This window comes from Nomascus leucogenys, chromosome 22a (genome assembly GCF_006542625.1).
Source record: "Nomascus leucogenys isolate Asia chromosome 22a, Asia_NLE_v1, whole genome shotgun sequence".
Taxonomy (NCBI): domain Eukaryota; kingdom Metazoa; phylum Chordata; class Mammalia; order Primates; family Hylobatidae; genus Nomascus; species Nomascus leucogenys.
In genome coordinates this window covers 130,117,718-130,132,685 of record NC_044402.1, presented here as the reverse complement: position 1 = coordinate 130,132,685, position 14,968 = coordinate 130,117,718, and the positions used below count along the sequence as shown (strand labels likewise).

At 38.0% G+C, this 14,968-nt stretch overlaps 1 protein-coding gene across 1 annotated transcript in view; it reads left to right on the top strand.

Moving 5' to 3' along the window:
• Positions 1–14,968, top strand: part of DNER (delta/notch like EGF repeat containing) — a 355,032-nt gene that overhangs the window by 248,060 nt on the left and 92,004 nt on the right. The gene's annotated exons all lie outside the window — the stretch shown is intronic.

Here is a 14,968-nt window from a genome sequence, read left to right as displayed (position 1 = left end):
GAAATGGCATGTGGCAAGGATCAAGGTGAGGAATGGCTTGTTATTTCTGGAAACTGAATGGAGGCCAGTGGGGCCAGCTTCTGAAGCATGTGGTGTAAGACTGGTGAGCTGGGCTTAGAGCACACAGGACTTGTAGCCTATGGAAAGGAGGTCAATTTTTATTCTAGGAATTACTGGAAGTCGTGATAATATTAACATTTTAAGAAAATTATTATTACTGTTTGGAGAATCGGTTGTAGGGGTAAGATGGACAGGGAATCTCATAAGAGAAAACTATTATAATGGGAGCGAAATATCAATAGTTGTGTCTTTGGCTAGGATGGTAGCAGCCAAGTTGCAAGAAAGTGTTTGAGTTCACGATGTATTTTGGAGACAGTGTCTGTAAGATCCACTAATTGGATGGATATGGGGGTTAAGAGAAGAAAAACAATCAGGTATGACTCCTAGGTTTCTGACCGGAACCATTTGCCAAGGCAATGGAACGCTGAGTTGTTTTAAAATGCCTGTACACATTATTTCTTTGATGTGAATTGTCTTTACCATGTCAGCAAAAAATGCCAGTGGCACTTTATTCTGTATTTTCCTTTAGTATTGCAAAAATTTCTGACACCTTTGTTGCTTTCTGACAATACATAGAGTGACTTCATTGTCTTGCAATTTAAAATCTTCCAGAAATGTTTTCTTTTGGTCTTAAATATCTGATTCCATAATGGGTGTATCTCAAGGGTATTGATTTCTTTCTACTTACATAATAAATAATTCAGCAGTAATGTTCACTTTAATATTGGTTCAAATACAAAATTTGAAGCAAAGTCAACCAGCTAAATTACTTTTTTTGCATTCCTCTTCAGTAGGTTTCTTTTGTAATTCTATTTTGTTTATTTTCCATTGTAATTCTTTAATCTTTCATCCTTTTCTAAACTTTCCCCTTGTTTGAAAATCAGTTGTTTTAAATCTCTTGGCTGCTGCCATTGTTTCCATGTGTTTGAAATAGACCTTTTCTCTGGAGCTCTTGTGTTTTCTTTCCAAGATTTCCTTATGTCCTTCATCTTAGGTCTGTATCATTTGAATTACACTATTGCACACCAGAAATATCACTATGTTCATCTTTCTGCTTGCACTTTTTGGCTACCATCACCAAATAGTTTTTTATTTTCTACTCTTCAAGGAAGACTGTAAATCCAAATATATTTGCTTATTAGCTTCCAGTTAGGACTGTATATTATTCCTCTCTTATAGCATATTAATCCTTTAGTCATTTCATAAATACTACTATTATTTTTATTATTTATGTTACATTATTCTACATAGCAGTATTGTATTTGTTCTCCTATCTGTAGTTTTTCATATTTTGGAGGTTAAATGTGTCCATGAATGTGCTTGAACCCAGAGATGTTAAATTTCCTTTTCCAATTCTCTACGCTTTGCTACCATAACTAATTTAATTTGCATATCTATAAGGGCAATTTTAAAAAACACCTTGAGAGATCATTATTGCTAGATTGACCAGTCAAATCTCTTAAAGAGCCATGCTAATAAAAAGAGAAACTTTACCAAAGGCTAGCTCAAATAATTTCTTTTAGAGTTGTAACATTATGTAGGAACAGGACAATACAGAGAGGTTCCTAGGTCTGGAGATTGAATTGAAAACTCTTTATATATAATGTATGTCTGTATATTTATATTGAGAGAGAAAGAGGGAAAGGAGTAAATAGAGTGAATGAGAATATTGGTTTATTTTTTAGGAATTTTGGGGGAAGATGAAATCTGTTCTGACCATCTCAGCCACAGATGACCCAAGGCCTTTTCCACCTTTACTGTGTTGTAAAATGTCTTTTTACTAGCACTCATCGTACTGCCCTACACTCTGTAACTCCAACACAGAGATGTGTTTACTCATCTTTGCTTTAGCTTTGACTCACAGACTTCTATATTTCTACAAGGGGGAATCAGACTCACATGGTACTGTATCTGAGTTTGGGATCACTTACACACGTGCTTCTTCTGAATGTACATTGTTTCACATGTGGTCTCCCTTTAATTTTTGAAACTATGTTTGTAACATTTGACCTTTCTGTGATCACTATCATGTTTACAAGCTAGTTTTGACTCAAAATTTCAAAATATATACAACAAACCTGTAACATGCATTGTAGCTAACAGCTACCAATCAACCAATGTCTGGTCTCCATCAGCTGATTAGTAGGCCATGCCTGCGTCTTGAATATTAAAAACTAGTATTCAAATTTGATGGCTATAATTTTTGTTCTGAAAATTTATAATGTCATCAGATGTTTCTTATTGTGTTAGATTTTATAAATTACCGTGTAAGAACTGGTTGCCTTGTGCATCCTTATGAAAAAAAGGTCTCCTAAAAATATGGCTTTAGGTTTGTATTTAAAACCAATCAGCTCTAAAAAAAAAGTAAACATTTATATATTTCATATATAATTTTTGTATATTGACTTTGTATGCCAATAGTTTTTAAAAAGCTCTCAACATTACACATTGGCTTGTAACACCAAAACATTTATGATTTTCTCTTAAAGTTTCTTACATAAACATCTTGGCTCTTAATTTGATATCTGAATTATTTTAAGAGTTCTGATTTTATAAGGAGTTGGTAGCACATGTTTATTCCTTAGGACTCAAATTTCATAGTTTTTTTTTTTTTTTTTTTTTTGAGACGGAGTCTCACTCTGTCACCCAGGCTGCAGTGCAGTAGTGCGATCTCTGCTCACAGCAAGCTCCGCCTCCCAGGTTCACGCCATTCTCCTGCCTCAGCTGGGACTACAGGCGCCCGCCACCATGCCTGGCTAATTTTTTGTATTTTTAGTAGAGACGGGGTTTCACCGTGTTAGCCAGGATGGTCTTGATCTCCTGACCTGGTGATCCACCCGCCTCGGCCTCCCGAAGTGCTGGGATTACAGGCATGAGCCACCGCGCCCGGCCCATAATTATTTTAAAAAATATCCTCCATGTGATATTTGAAATACAGAGAGCCAATAGGCAAACCAGGCTCAGGACATTTATGCAAATACACAGAGTTCAAAATTTGTAATTGCTAAGTAATTTCTGGTTTTCAAAGCTGTCAAATTACAGAATTTATAACAGTTATGGGTTTAACATTACATAATTTCCTTCTTTTTTTTTTTTTTTTTTGAGATGGGGTTTTATTATGTTGCCCAGGCTGGTCTTGAACTCCTGCCTCAGCCTCCTGTGTAGCTGTGATTACAGGGACACACCACCATGCCCAGCTGATCTGACCATAATTTCGTATGCTAGCATGGCATTTTCGACTTGTCGAATGCTTTTACACAAACTCTCTTGTGAGAAGCAGCAAATAGATTGGGGCTTAAGAGCACAGATTCGGAGTCAGACAAACCTGATTGAATCTTATTTTTTATTTATTTATTTATTTATTTATTTATTTATTTATTTATTTATTTATTTTTGAGAAGGAGTCTCGCTCTTTCACCCAGGCTGGAGTGCAGTGGCGCAATCTCGGCTCACTGCAGGCTCCGCCTCCCGGGTTCACGCCATTCTCCTGCCTCAGCCTCCTGCGTAGCTGGGACTACAGGCGCCCGCCACCTCGCCCGGCTAATTTTTTGTATTTTTAGTAGAGACAGGGTTTCACCATGTTAGCCAGGATGGTCTCGATCTCCTGACCTCGTGATCCGCCTGCCTCGGCCTCCCAAAGTGCTGGGATTACAGGCGTGAGCCACTGCACCCGGCCGAATCTTATTTTTCCCAGTTACCAGATGAGTGTTCCTAGGTTAGTTCCCTAAAGTGAAGTCTCTAAACCTTCTTCTGTAAAAAGTAGATGGTGGTAGACCCTACTTGATCCACTGGTTGCGCTAAGTAAGAAATAATAGATACCAATTGCTCAGCATAATGTCTCGTATATAATAAGAACTCAATAAAAATTTGCTATTACTTTTAACACAACAATTTCTTTTCTGTCTTCTTCTATTTCTACTAGTACAACTGTAACTACTTGATGCATAGAGCTATTCTATTATTTCCATTTTTAACAATTAAGATAACAGACATATAAGAGATGTGTAAGACATATAAGAGCTACTTACTTGATTGTGCTGACATAATTTATCAATTAGAATTTGATTTAGTTACAAACAATAGGCATCCCCAAATAATTAGTACTGCAGTAAATCAATTTGAATAGAACTTAAATATTAACAGTAGTGAGACTTCCAACCTATCAACGTGGTATATGTCTTCATTTATTTGGGTGTTTTTAATTTCTTCAAGTAGTGTTTTATAGTTTTCAGTTTAGACATCTTGCATATCTTTTGTTAAATTTAATCCTATTTTATGCTTTTTGACAATATAAATGCCAGTAAAACATTTTTTAATTTCCAGTTGCTTACTAGTGTATAGAAACACTATTCATTTTTGTATATTGACTTTGTATGCTGATAGTTTGCTAAATTTACCTATTATTTCCCAAAATTTTTTCAGATTTCTTTGGATTTTCTTTGTATAAAATCATAGATTGGTGAATAATAAGTCTTATTTTCCTTTCTACACTTTATGTTTTTTATTCTTTTACTTTTCTTTTTGTATATATAGAACCTCCAGTAAAATATTGAATGTAAGTGCTGAGAGTAGACAACCTTGCTTTGTTCTCTATCTTAGGGAGGAAATGTTTATTATTTCATCATCAAGTGTGATATTAGCCATAGATTTTTCGTATATACCCTAAAAGATGCAGTAAGTGTTACCTTCTATTTTAGTTTGCTGAGAGTTTTTCTTTCTTCTTAAAAATAATGAATGCATATTGAATTTTGCCAAATAATTTTTCTGTATCTATTAAAATGATTGACTTATTTCATGTGCACATGAAAAGAATATGTCATTTAAATATTGCATAAACTAGCTCATTTTGCCAATTTATTCTGTCAGTTACTAAGAAAGGGCTTCTTTGATGATTTCTGTTTCTTTTGCTGGCAGTTTTTCTTTCATGTATTTTGAAGCTCTCTTATTAGGCGCCTACATATTTGGGATTGTTAAAGCTTCCTGTTGGAGTACTCACTTTTTCATATTAAGTGTCCCTTTTTATGTCAGATAATGTTCTTAGTCTTGAAGTCTACCTTTTCTGATTTTAACAGAGAATACTAGTTTTCTTATGCTTTCTTTTTCACAATGTATCTTTCCCTATTCTTGTACTTTCCTTTTGTTTTTTTTTTTTTTTTTTTTTTTTTTTTTTTTGAGATAGAGTCTTGCTCTGTCACCCAGGCTGGAGTGCAGTGGTGTGATCTCAGCTCACTGCAACCTCTGCCTCCTGGGTTCAAGTGATTCTCCTGCCTCAGCCGCCCCAGTAGCTGGGATTACAGGTGCGCACCACCACACCCGGCTAATTTTTGTATTTTTAGTAGAGACAGGGTTTCACCATATTGGCCAGGCTGGTCTCGAACTCCTCACCTCATGATCTGCCTGCCTTGGCCTCCCGAAGTTCTGGGATTACAGGTGTGAGCCACTGCGCCTGGCCTTACTTTCCATTTTTATGTGTCTTTATACTGGAGTGGGTTTCTTTTAGAGAGCACATAGATCTTTTTTTTTTTTTTAAATAAAGTCTGACAATCCATGCCTTTTAATTGGAGTGTTAGTCTACTTACATTCAATATAACATTGATATGATTGGATCTAAGTCTACCTCATTGCTATTTATTTTCTATTTTTCACATATGTTCTTTGTTTTATTCTATGCCTGCCCTTTTTTGGCGGTGGCAGGGGTGTGGGTAAATAGAATATTTAAAAAGATACTGTTTTCTCAACTGGCTTTTCAGCTATACTGCTGGGTTTTTTGGTTTGGGGTTTTTGTTGTGTCTGTTTTAGTTTTAGTGGCTGCTCTGGGAATTACAGTGTACATCCTTAATTTATGAGAGTCCACTTAGAATCAACATTTAATCACTTCATGCAAAATGTAAGAACCTAATGGTAGTAAAATTCTATTAACTTCCCTTATTATTTGTTCTCTTATTATGTATATTCCTGCTATGTATGTTACAAGATCATAATTCAATGTTCTTATTGCTTTTAACCATTTTTAAAAGAAATTAAGGAAAAAATGAATATTTACTCCCCCAGAGTGCCATTTCTAGGGGTCTTAATTTCTTCCTGTGGACTTGAGTTTCCACCTATTATTATTTCTATTCAGCTTAAATAACTTTCTTTAGTATTTTTGTAGTGTGGCTAGATCTGCTGGCAAAAAATTTTCTCAGCTGTTCTTTATCAGAAAATATCTTAATTAACCTTGATTACTAGAAGTTATTTTCCCTGAAAGTAGAATTCTGTTTGACAAGTTTATTTTTCCAGTGCCTTAAAGATGTCATTTTGTTATCTTATGCTTCTGTAGATCTTGGTGACAAGTCATCTGTCAATCTTACTATTGCTTGATGTATATCATGTCTTTTTTTTTTTGGCTTCTTTTAATGTTTTCTCTTAATTTTTGGTTTTCAGCAGCTTGTCTGTGACATTCCTGTATATTTGATTTATTCTCCCTGGGGTTCACTGAGCATATTGTGTATGGGTAGATGTCTTTCACCAAACTTAGGAAAAACTCGGTCATCATCTGTGTGGTCTAGATAGTAGGATGGATGAAGCGGGAAGCAGTGAAAGAGCAAAGGGTGCTTGCCAACTTCTTTCAAGGAATTTTCTATAGAAGTGACTTCAGGACATTTTCACTTGTGTCTGTTATTCAGAAGGTCATCACAGATGTACATCTAGCTGCAGAAGAGGCTGGTCTCTGTAGACATTATTCTATGTTGCCATGTGATCAGAAGCGTAAGACCGTGGGAAGTGGAGAGATGGATATTAGGACAAAAAGTAGTTTCTACTACACATGGTCAGGAAGGGACAGAGGCCTGATAGACCCTGGAGCACCTGCCCTCTCATTCTTGGCCTTTCTGCTTGGTGTGGTTTAGATGTTTGTCCCCTTCAAATCTGATTTGGAAAGGTAATTCCCAGTGTTGGAGGTGGGGCCTGGTGGGAGGTGTTTGGATCACGGGGGTCCATCATGAGTGGCTCAGTGCCATCCCCTTGGTTCTCACCCTGAGTTCACATGAGAGCTGGTTGTTTACAAGTGTGTGGCACCTCCTGCCTTTCTCTCTTGCTTTTGCTCTCACCCTGTGATACGCCAGCTTTCCCTTTCACCTTCTGCCATGATTGTAAACTCCTCGAGGCCCTCACTAGAAGCAGATGCTGGCACCATGATTCCTGTACAGCCTGCAGAACCGTCAGCCAATTAAACCTCTTTTCTTTATAAATTACCCAGTCTCAGGTATCCCTTTGTACTAATGCAAAAATGGACTAATATGCTGCTATACCCCAGGTGTTGGGTGCCACAGCACAGAGTGCTGGTTAGGAGCTTGGACCTGAATCTGACTGCCTGGGTTCAAATCTCAAACCTGCTGTTTACTAGCTGTGTAACTTTGGGCAAGTTACTTGATCTTTCTATCCCTATTTTCTCATCTGAAAATGGGGAAATGATAGTTCTTATCTCATAGGATTGATGTGAGAGTTAAAGGACTTAGTATATTTAAAACCCTTGGAACAGTGCCTGGTACATACAAGTGTTTGATATTAACAAACACAACTTCAGCAGATTGTCCTTTCGAGCCTGTACAGAGATGTTCTCGGGGACACTCCTGCCTCCCACTTCTTCCCACTGCTGTCTGCCCTGGGACCCCACCTCTGTTCACCAGCGTCACTGTGTGGCCCAGTAACTGTGTGTTTAGAGAGCAATGTGTGAGCACCTCCCAATTCCAGAAATCTCCGTTTATAGACATGCAGGGTCACGACCCTGAGGGATTCATACAAATGTGAAAATGGATGGTGTTCCACAAATTGACTGATAGGCCAGCTTCCTTTCTCTAACCACAAACTCTGAGTACACAGGCAACTTGAGATTACCCCAGAACCACCGTTTAAAGGGAAAAGAATCCAACATTTATTGAGCACATGTGTCACCTTACTGGACTTCATAGTAGGAGCCAACGCCATTTTGTAGGTAAGAAAATTAGAGAAAAAATGATTAAGCCTGAGGTCACACGGTAGTAAGAAGATTCAAACTTTGGTTTTCTGGCTCTGCATTCTTTGAATTATAAAACCTGTTCTTGCTTCTCTTAGGAAGGTCACTTAGAGGGTGGCTGAAGGAGATGTGAGTCATTGCAAAAGGATGTCATATGAACAAGAAGATAACAATAGCTTAGGTGATAGAAGGAAATGGGAAATTTACTAGTTAAAGCAATAGCATCTCAAAATTGACTCAGCCTTTAAGTCTGGAATTCCTTTTCTAGTGGTCATTAATAATCATATGAGCCAGGAAAATTATCTCATAATTGCTGTACTCACATTCATCTCTACAAAGTGTATTCAGATATACCTTGCATTCATTTTTTTTCTTTGTCATTCTTTGTAACAGAATAGCATTTTATATCCCACTTTCTTTTTTTAGACTGGGTAATATGCCAAAAGTGTATTCTCTCCTCAGTACATACTGAGGTATGCTAGCAGACTCTGAAAATATAAAGTATTAGTTCATTCTCATCCTGCATCATATTTTCTTGAATTGGTAAGAAAAAGCAAAATTTTAATACTAATAAAACACAGGATCCTTGATTCAACAGCAGTGGGCCTTTTTGATATTCAATTCAACAAACATTTATTGATCATCTCTTTAGTGACATTTTCCTGTAGTGTATGATCAATTACTCTTTCAAGTCTGTTCCATAAAGCAAAGCAAAACAAAAATCTCCCTCTGGCATACATTCCCACGTAGATACAATCCTAGATACAATCCTGTAGCTCCTATTAATTTTATCAGTTAACTTTTGCTGCATAACAAACCATCCCCAAAATTTAGTGGTTAAAATGGCAGCCACTCATTTAGCTCATAATCCTTGTACATTGCAGTAGCAATTTGACCAGCAAGCTTAGCTGGTCACTGGCCACACTGATGGAGGTCAAGTGGTCTAGAATGGCCTCGGCTGTGCTAGCTTCCTTTGCTCCATGTCGTTTCTCATCTTGCAGCAGGCTGGCGTGGGCTTGTTCATGTGATTTACAAGCAAAGTTCAGTGCCATTTTTTCACATTCTCTCTTCCATTGTTTTCAGTGACACCTTTCTCTCCTGGTTTCTCTTTCTCTCTTTTTCTTTTCTTTTCTTTTCTTCTTTCCTTCCTTCTTTCTTTCTTTCTTTCTTTCTTTCTTTCTTTCTTTCTTTCTTTCTTTCTTTCTTTCTCTTTCTTTTAAAAAAAATATATTTTATTCCTGACCAAAACCTGCAACTTCTTTCTTGAAATTTAGCTAGCTGTCTATTCATCCATCCATCTGTCTGCCTGTCTGTCCATTTATCTGTCCCTGGTCAAATGCCTACCATTTTCCAAACTTCATGCTGAGCAACAGGGTTACAAAGACATGTAAGTTACGTTCCCTGATCTCAAGAAAATCAGAGACCACTTATGCAGGAGGCAGACAGGGTGGGGTAGGTGCTAGGAGAGAGGGAGATCTACAGAGAGCTGCAGAACAAGAGGAGAGGTCTCTCAATGAGACAAGCTCTTGGTTTCCTCTTCTTTCTTCTGCTCACAAGTGTTACAGTTGTTCAGAGTTCCAGCCTTGAACTTTCTTCTCTCTCTGTTCATTTGCCCCAAGTGGTGTCATGTATACCTATGAATCCAATTCCCATCCGTGTGCATATGGCTCCCAGTCCGCACTCTAGTTCATACCTCTCTCCTGAGCACAAGTTCTGTATATTTAATGACTATTGAACAACTGCAAAAGCATCTTAAATCACTTTGCACAAAGCTGAACTCATAAGCCTCCCCTAGCAGCCTCCTCCTGTATTTTCCACTGCATTTGATAACAACACTATCCACATTGTCCCCCAATCTGAAAACCTGGAAATTACGTTATAATTATTGCTGCTTCTTATTAATACTTACAACTGGAGAGTCACTGTGCCAAGTGCTTTGCATAGATTTTTGCAGTTAAGCTTCATAAGAAATGAAAATTGTAGGCATTAATATCTTTCTTTCATGGATACAAAAGCAGAAAGTCAGGGTGATTAAGTACTAGCCCAGAGTCCCACAGTTTAGTGGGCTGAGATGGTGTTTAAATCCAATTCCCCTTGGTTCAAAGCTCTTTAACATTAACTCACACAGAGAAGCCACATATACAGGGCCCATACATATGCTTTATTTGCTGGAGAAATGATTTATCAACAGTTTAAAATAGACAAGGCTCGGCTGGGTGTGGTGGCTCATGCCTGTAATCCCAGCACTTTGGGAAGCTGAGGCGAGTGGATCACTTGAGGTCAGGAGTTCAAGACCAGCCTGGCCAACATGGTGAAACCCCGTCTCTACTAAAAATACAAAAAGTAGCTGGGCGTGGTAGCAAGTGCCTGTAGTCCCAGTTACTTGGAAGGCTGAGGCAAGAGAATGGCTTGAATCCAGGAGGCAGATGTTGCAGTGAGCCGAGATCACGCCACTGCAATTCAGCCTGGGCTACAGAGCAGGCCTCCATCTCAAAATATAAATAAATAAATTAAATAATAATAAAATAGACAAGGCTCAAACAAGAATTTGGATTTCGGACTTTTCTTAAACACTCAGAAAGTATGGTACCTGGCCCCATGTTTCGAATTGGCTGCAGGTTATGGCGGCCATCTTTTTTGGAAGGGGCATGCTTTCTCCAGTTTGCCACAGACCCTGCCAGTCCCTATTGTGTTACACCTGATCCACTCTCCGTATCAACATTATCTACCTGACTCCTGCTGGCATTTGCATTTTTGACTCATGTTACATTGTGTCTCTGGGCTCTCTTCCATTCTTCTACAGTCCAAGTGGTCCCTGTATTGACAATTTTACTTATAAAATCATGCTTTAAAATATTTCACATTCTTTATCTTTATTGCTACAAATTGGCCCTCACAACCTCAATTATTCGAGTAAACAACTGGTTTCATGCTTCCGGTCTCAACCTCCTCTGATTCACTCTCCACATTGCCTATAATTAGAGATATAAATAATGAAAATAGATGATATCTCGTAGCCTCAGAAGGAAATGTAAACTCCCAAGTGTAATGTATAAGACCAGTCGTGACCTGGCCTGACCAGTGCTCTCATTACTGTTCATTTTCCACACTTCTCTTGGCCTTATTGAAATATTGGCTCCCTCCAAAGCCATGACCCTTTATGTCTCCTTGTTACCCATTTTTCTTTCTACTTGGACTATTCTGTGTGGCTTATATTACTATTTATAACTGAGTATATTGACATAAAGCTAGAGTGATTGCCTTTCTAAAATTCACTTTTTCCTTTATTTTGACTTGATCAGTAAATCTTCTATTCTTTCACCAAGACGCAAACAGGATAGAAACGTAAGTCCTGGTTTTGCTTACACATTATAACATCTTAATTGGTTTGTCATTCACTTCTCTTCTGTGCAGTGTAGGAGACGTGTAAGCACTTGGCCTTGGTGTCCCAGCTCTGCCATATACTAGCTATTTAGACTTGAAAAGGTTACTTCACATTCTCATGTCACTGTTTTCACATTTGTAAGATAGGGCTATTATAGTTCTTACATCCTACTATAATAGTAGGGTTAAATGAAATAATTCACCTAAAGGGTTAGAACCAGGTGATGCAAATCAGCCTCCAGTGGATGCTAGCTGTTGCTGTTATTTATTTATTTGTTTATTTATTTTTTGAGACAGAGTCTTGCTCTGTCACCCAGCCCGTAGTGCGGTGGCGCTATCTTGGCTCACTGCATCCTCCGCCTCCTGGGTTCAAGCAATTCTCCTGCCTCAGCCTCCCCAGTAGCTGGGATTACAGGCATGTGCCACCACGCCTGGCTAATTTTTGTATTTTTAGTAGAGACAGGATTTCACCATGTTGGCCAGGCTGGTCTCAGACTCCTGACCTCATGATCCGCCTGCCTCGGTCTCCCAAAGTGCTGGGATTATAGGCATGAGCCATCACGCCTGGCCTGTTGCTGTTATTATTAGCATTTTTAATTCATTCATTCCTCCAGCCTTGGACTGGGAACCATACTAGGAAGTTTGATATATAGTTTTTTCAGAACCCACAATGATTTTGTAAAGAAAATAATTTCAGCCCTGTTTTCCAGGTAGAGGCAGTGGACGATGGGAGAAAGGGGGCCTTGCCATGGTCACTCAGACTGCTGGGGTGGTGGACACAGAATCAAACACAAGATCCTAATCGTCGCTTCCCTGTCTCCTTACGTTCCCTGTTTGTGTGGGTCTTCTCAGGCTGCTGTGACCAAGGACTACAGGCTTAAACAACAGACATCTCTTTTTAGCTTTGGAGGCTGATAAGCAGTTCATCTACTTCTAGTTCTGGAGGCTGGAAGTTCAGGATCAAGGTGCTGGCAGGGTTGATTTTTTCTGAGGCCTCTCTCCTTGGCCTGCAGAGGGCCATCCTCTTGCTTCCTCCTCACAAGGTCTTTTCCTTTGTGCACAGGCATCTCTGGTGTCTTTTTCTGTGTCCTGATCTCTGCTTATAAAGACACAAGTGAGATTGCATTAGGGCCCAACCTAACAACCTTAGTTTAACTGACTCACCTCTTTAAAGGCACTGTCTCTGAAAAGCCACATTCTGAGGTATTGAGAGTTAGGGCTTCAAAATATGAATTTTACTCAACCAAAGAAAGCTAATTTTAAAAAATATGAATTTTGGAGGGACGCAGTTTAACCCATGACATTGCTAATCCAATGCTTAATTATCAACCTCCACTGAGAACTATACTTAATATTACCTCTTCTACTGGGTTCTAATAGTTCTAAGTAATTTTCATTTTTATGCTTCTAACGTAGGTATAAGCTTCTTGTTCCTGATTTTTCTTATCTTTGACCCTCCCTGGATATTCTTTCCATCAAGTTCTGACCCACCTAATCTCATAGAGTTTTTAAGGATACAGTTCCTATGATCATTTCTCTTCTCTGTTCTCAACTAAAAGAGTTGACAGAGTTGACAGTTCTTAACTGTCACCTTCTGTCATCATTAATTCAGTTCTTCTGGAGGAACAAAAATAATCAAAATGTCCTCTTAAATTTGATTTCTGTGCCCAGGCGTGGTGGCTCACGCCTGTAATCCCAGCACTTTGGGAGGCCGAGGCGGGTGGATCACGAGGTCAGGAGTTCGAGACCAGCCGGACCAACATGGTAAAACCCCTTCTCAACTAAAAATACAAAAATTAGCCGGGTGTGGTGGTGTGCTCCTGTAATCACAGCTACTCAGGAGGCTGAGGCAGGAGAATCGCTTGACCCAAAGGCAGAGGTTGCAGTGAGCCGAGATTGCACCATTGCACTCCAGCCTGGGCAACAGAGTGAGACTCTGTCTCAAAAAATAAAATAAAATAAATAAAATAGAATAAGATTTCTGTTTCTGAGCATTAACATTTATAATTTTCTGATTCACCTTGAGCTGCGGTTTTGGGCAAGCTGGTACCCAGCCTTGGGTATGGAATTTATCATGAGCCTGAATTTCTTGTAAAGAAATCAGTGCATCCACAAGGTTAACCTAGAACCTGCACTGCTCCCCACTGGCCACTGCCCACCCCCCCTCCCCCATTTTTTTTTCCTCTCAAGTCATAAGATGCAATCTTGGGTCACTATCTAACTAAATGCAAGCTGTGGGGTGGCTTGGTCAATTCATTTCTCAAAATTATTCCTTCATATTAAGAAAAAAAATATTGAATGACTTTTAGTGTCATGCTCGAGCAAATCAAATGGGCCTTTTAATATTTTAAGCAGCTATGCTGCATTTTCTAGACAGATAAAAATTATTTTATTTTCTAAAATTAAAAGATTTGAGATATTAAATCCTATTTTTGAAATCATGTTAAATAGTGACGGTAACATATAGTACTGTCATATGTTGAAAAATGTTTAAGTATCTTATTTTCAATCAGAGTAAAATGGAACATATCTCATGATGGGTAGAATTACATTCCACTTGAGGCTGCCAAGAAACTTTTTGGAGAATTCAAGTGTTATTAAAACTGATTGTATGGTACATTTTTAGTAGGATTTCTAAGATTTAAAAGCTACCAGGAATTTTATAAAATGCTGAATAGCATTGGATTTTTTTGGAGGATAATTTTATATTTCTATACTGCACAGAGAAATACCAAGTTGATTATGCCAATTTATGAGTGGTGCTTCACATAATTAAATCTGGGAGTTATTTTGGTTTGTTTACATATTAAATGTGTCCTTAACAACAACAAAAATTGTCAGTATTGCTAGGAGTTCTATAAGAAGATGAGTAAATATAAACTTATATATAAACAAGAGAAGTGTGATAGACTATTAGAATACAAACTATATGTGAGTGAAATTATTTAACTTTTATTTCTAAAAATTGAATGATCTTTAATTTTCAAACTGCTCTTAAAGTATTGAAAGAAGTACAGTTTTATGGAAAGCATTGTTAAATATATATACCTACATGTATGCACAGATGTAGAGACCCACACATATGCACGTGTATAATTTTTAAACAAGAAATACTGAATCAGATACACAGGAAACAAGATAAAAATCACCTACACAGGAACCATATTTCAAAGAAAAAGTTAACAGCCTTACATAATTTTACATAACATAAAATTTTATTTAAGTGTACAATTTATATATTGTAAAATTCGTTCATTTGAAATGTACAATTCAAAGCATATTAGTAAATTTACAGAGCTGTGCAGCCATCACCACAATCCAAGTTTAAAACATTTCCATCCACCCCAGTGGACTCCTCATGTCCATTTGCAGTGAACCCCTCTTTCTGGCCCAGCCATAGGCAACCATTTATCTACTTTCTATGTCTACACATTTGCTTTTCCTGCACATTTCTTACAAATGGGATTATATAATATGTAGTATTTCGTGCCTAGCTTCTTTTCTTAGCATAATGCTTTTGACGTTCATTCA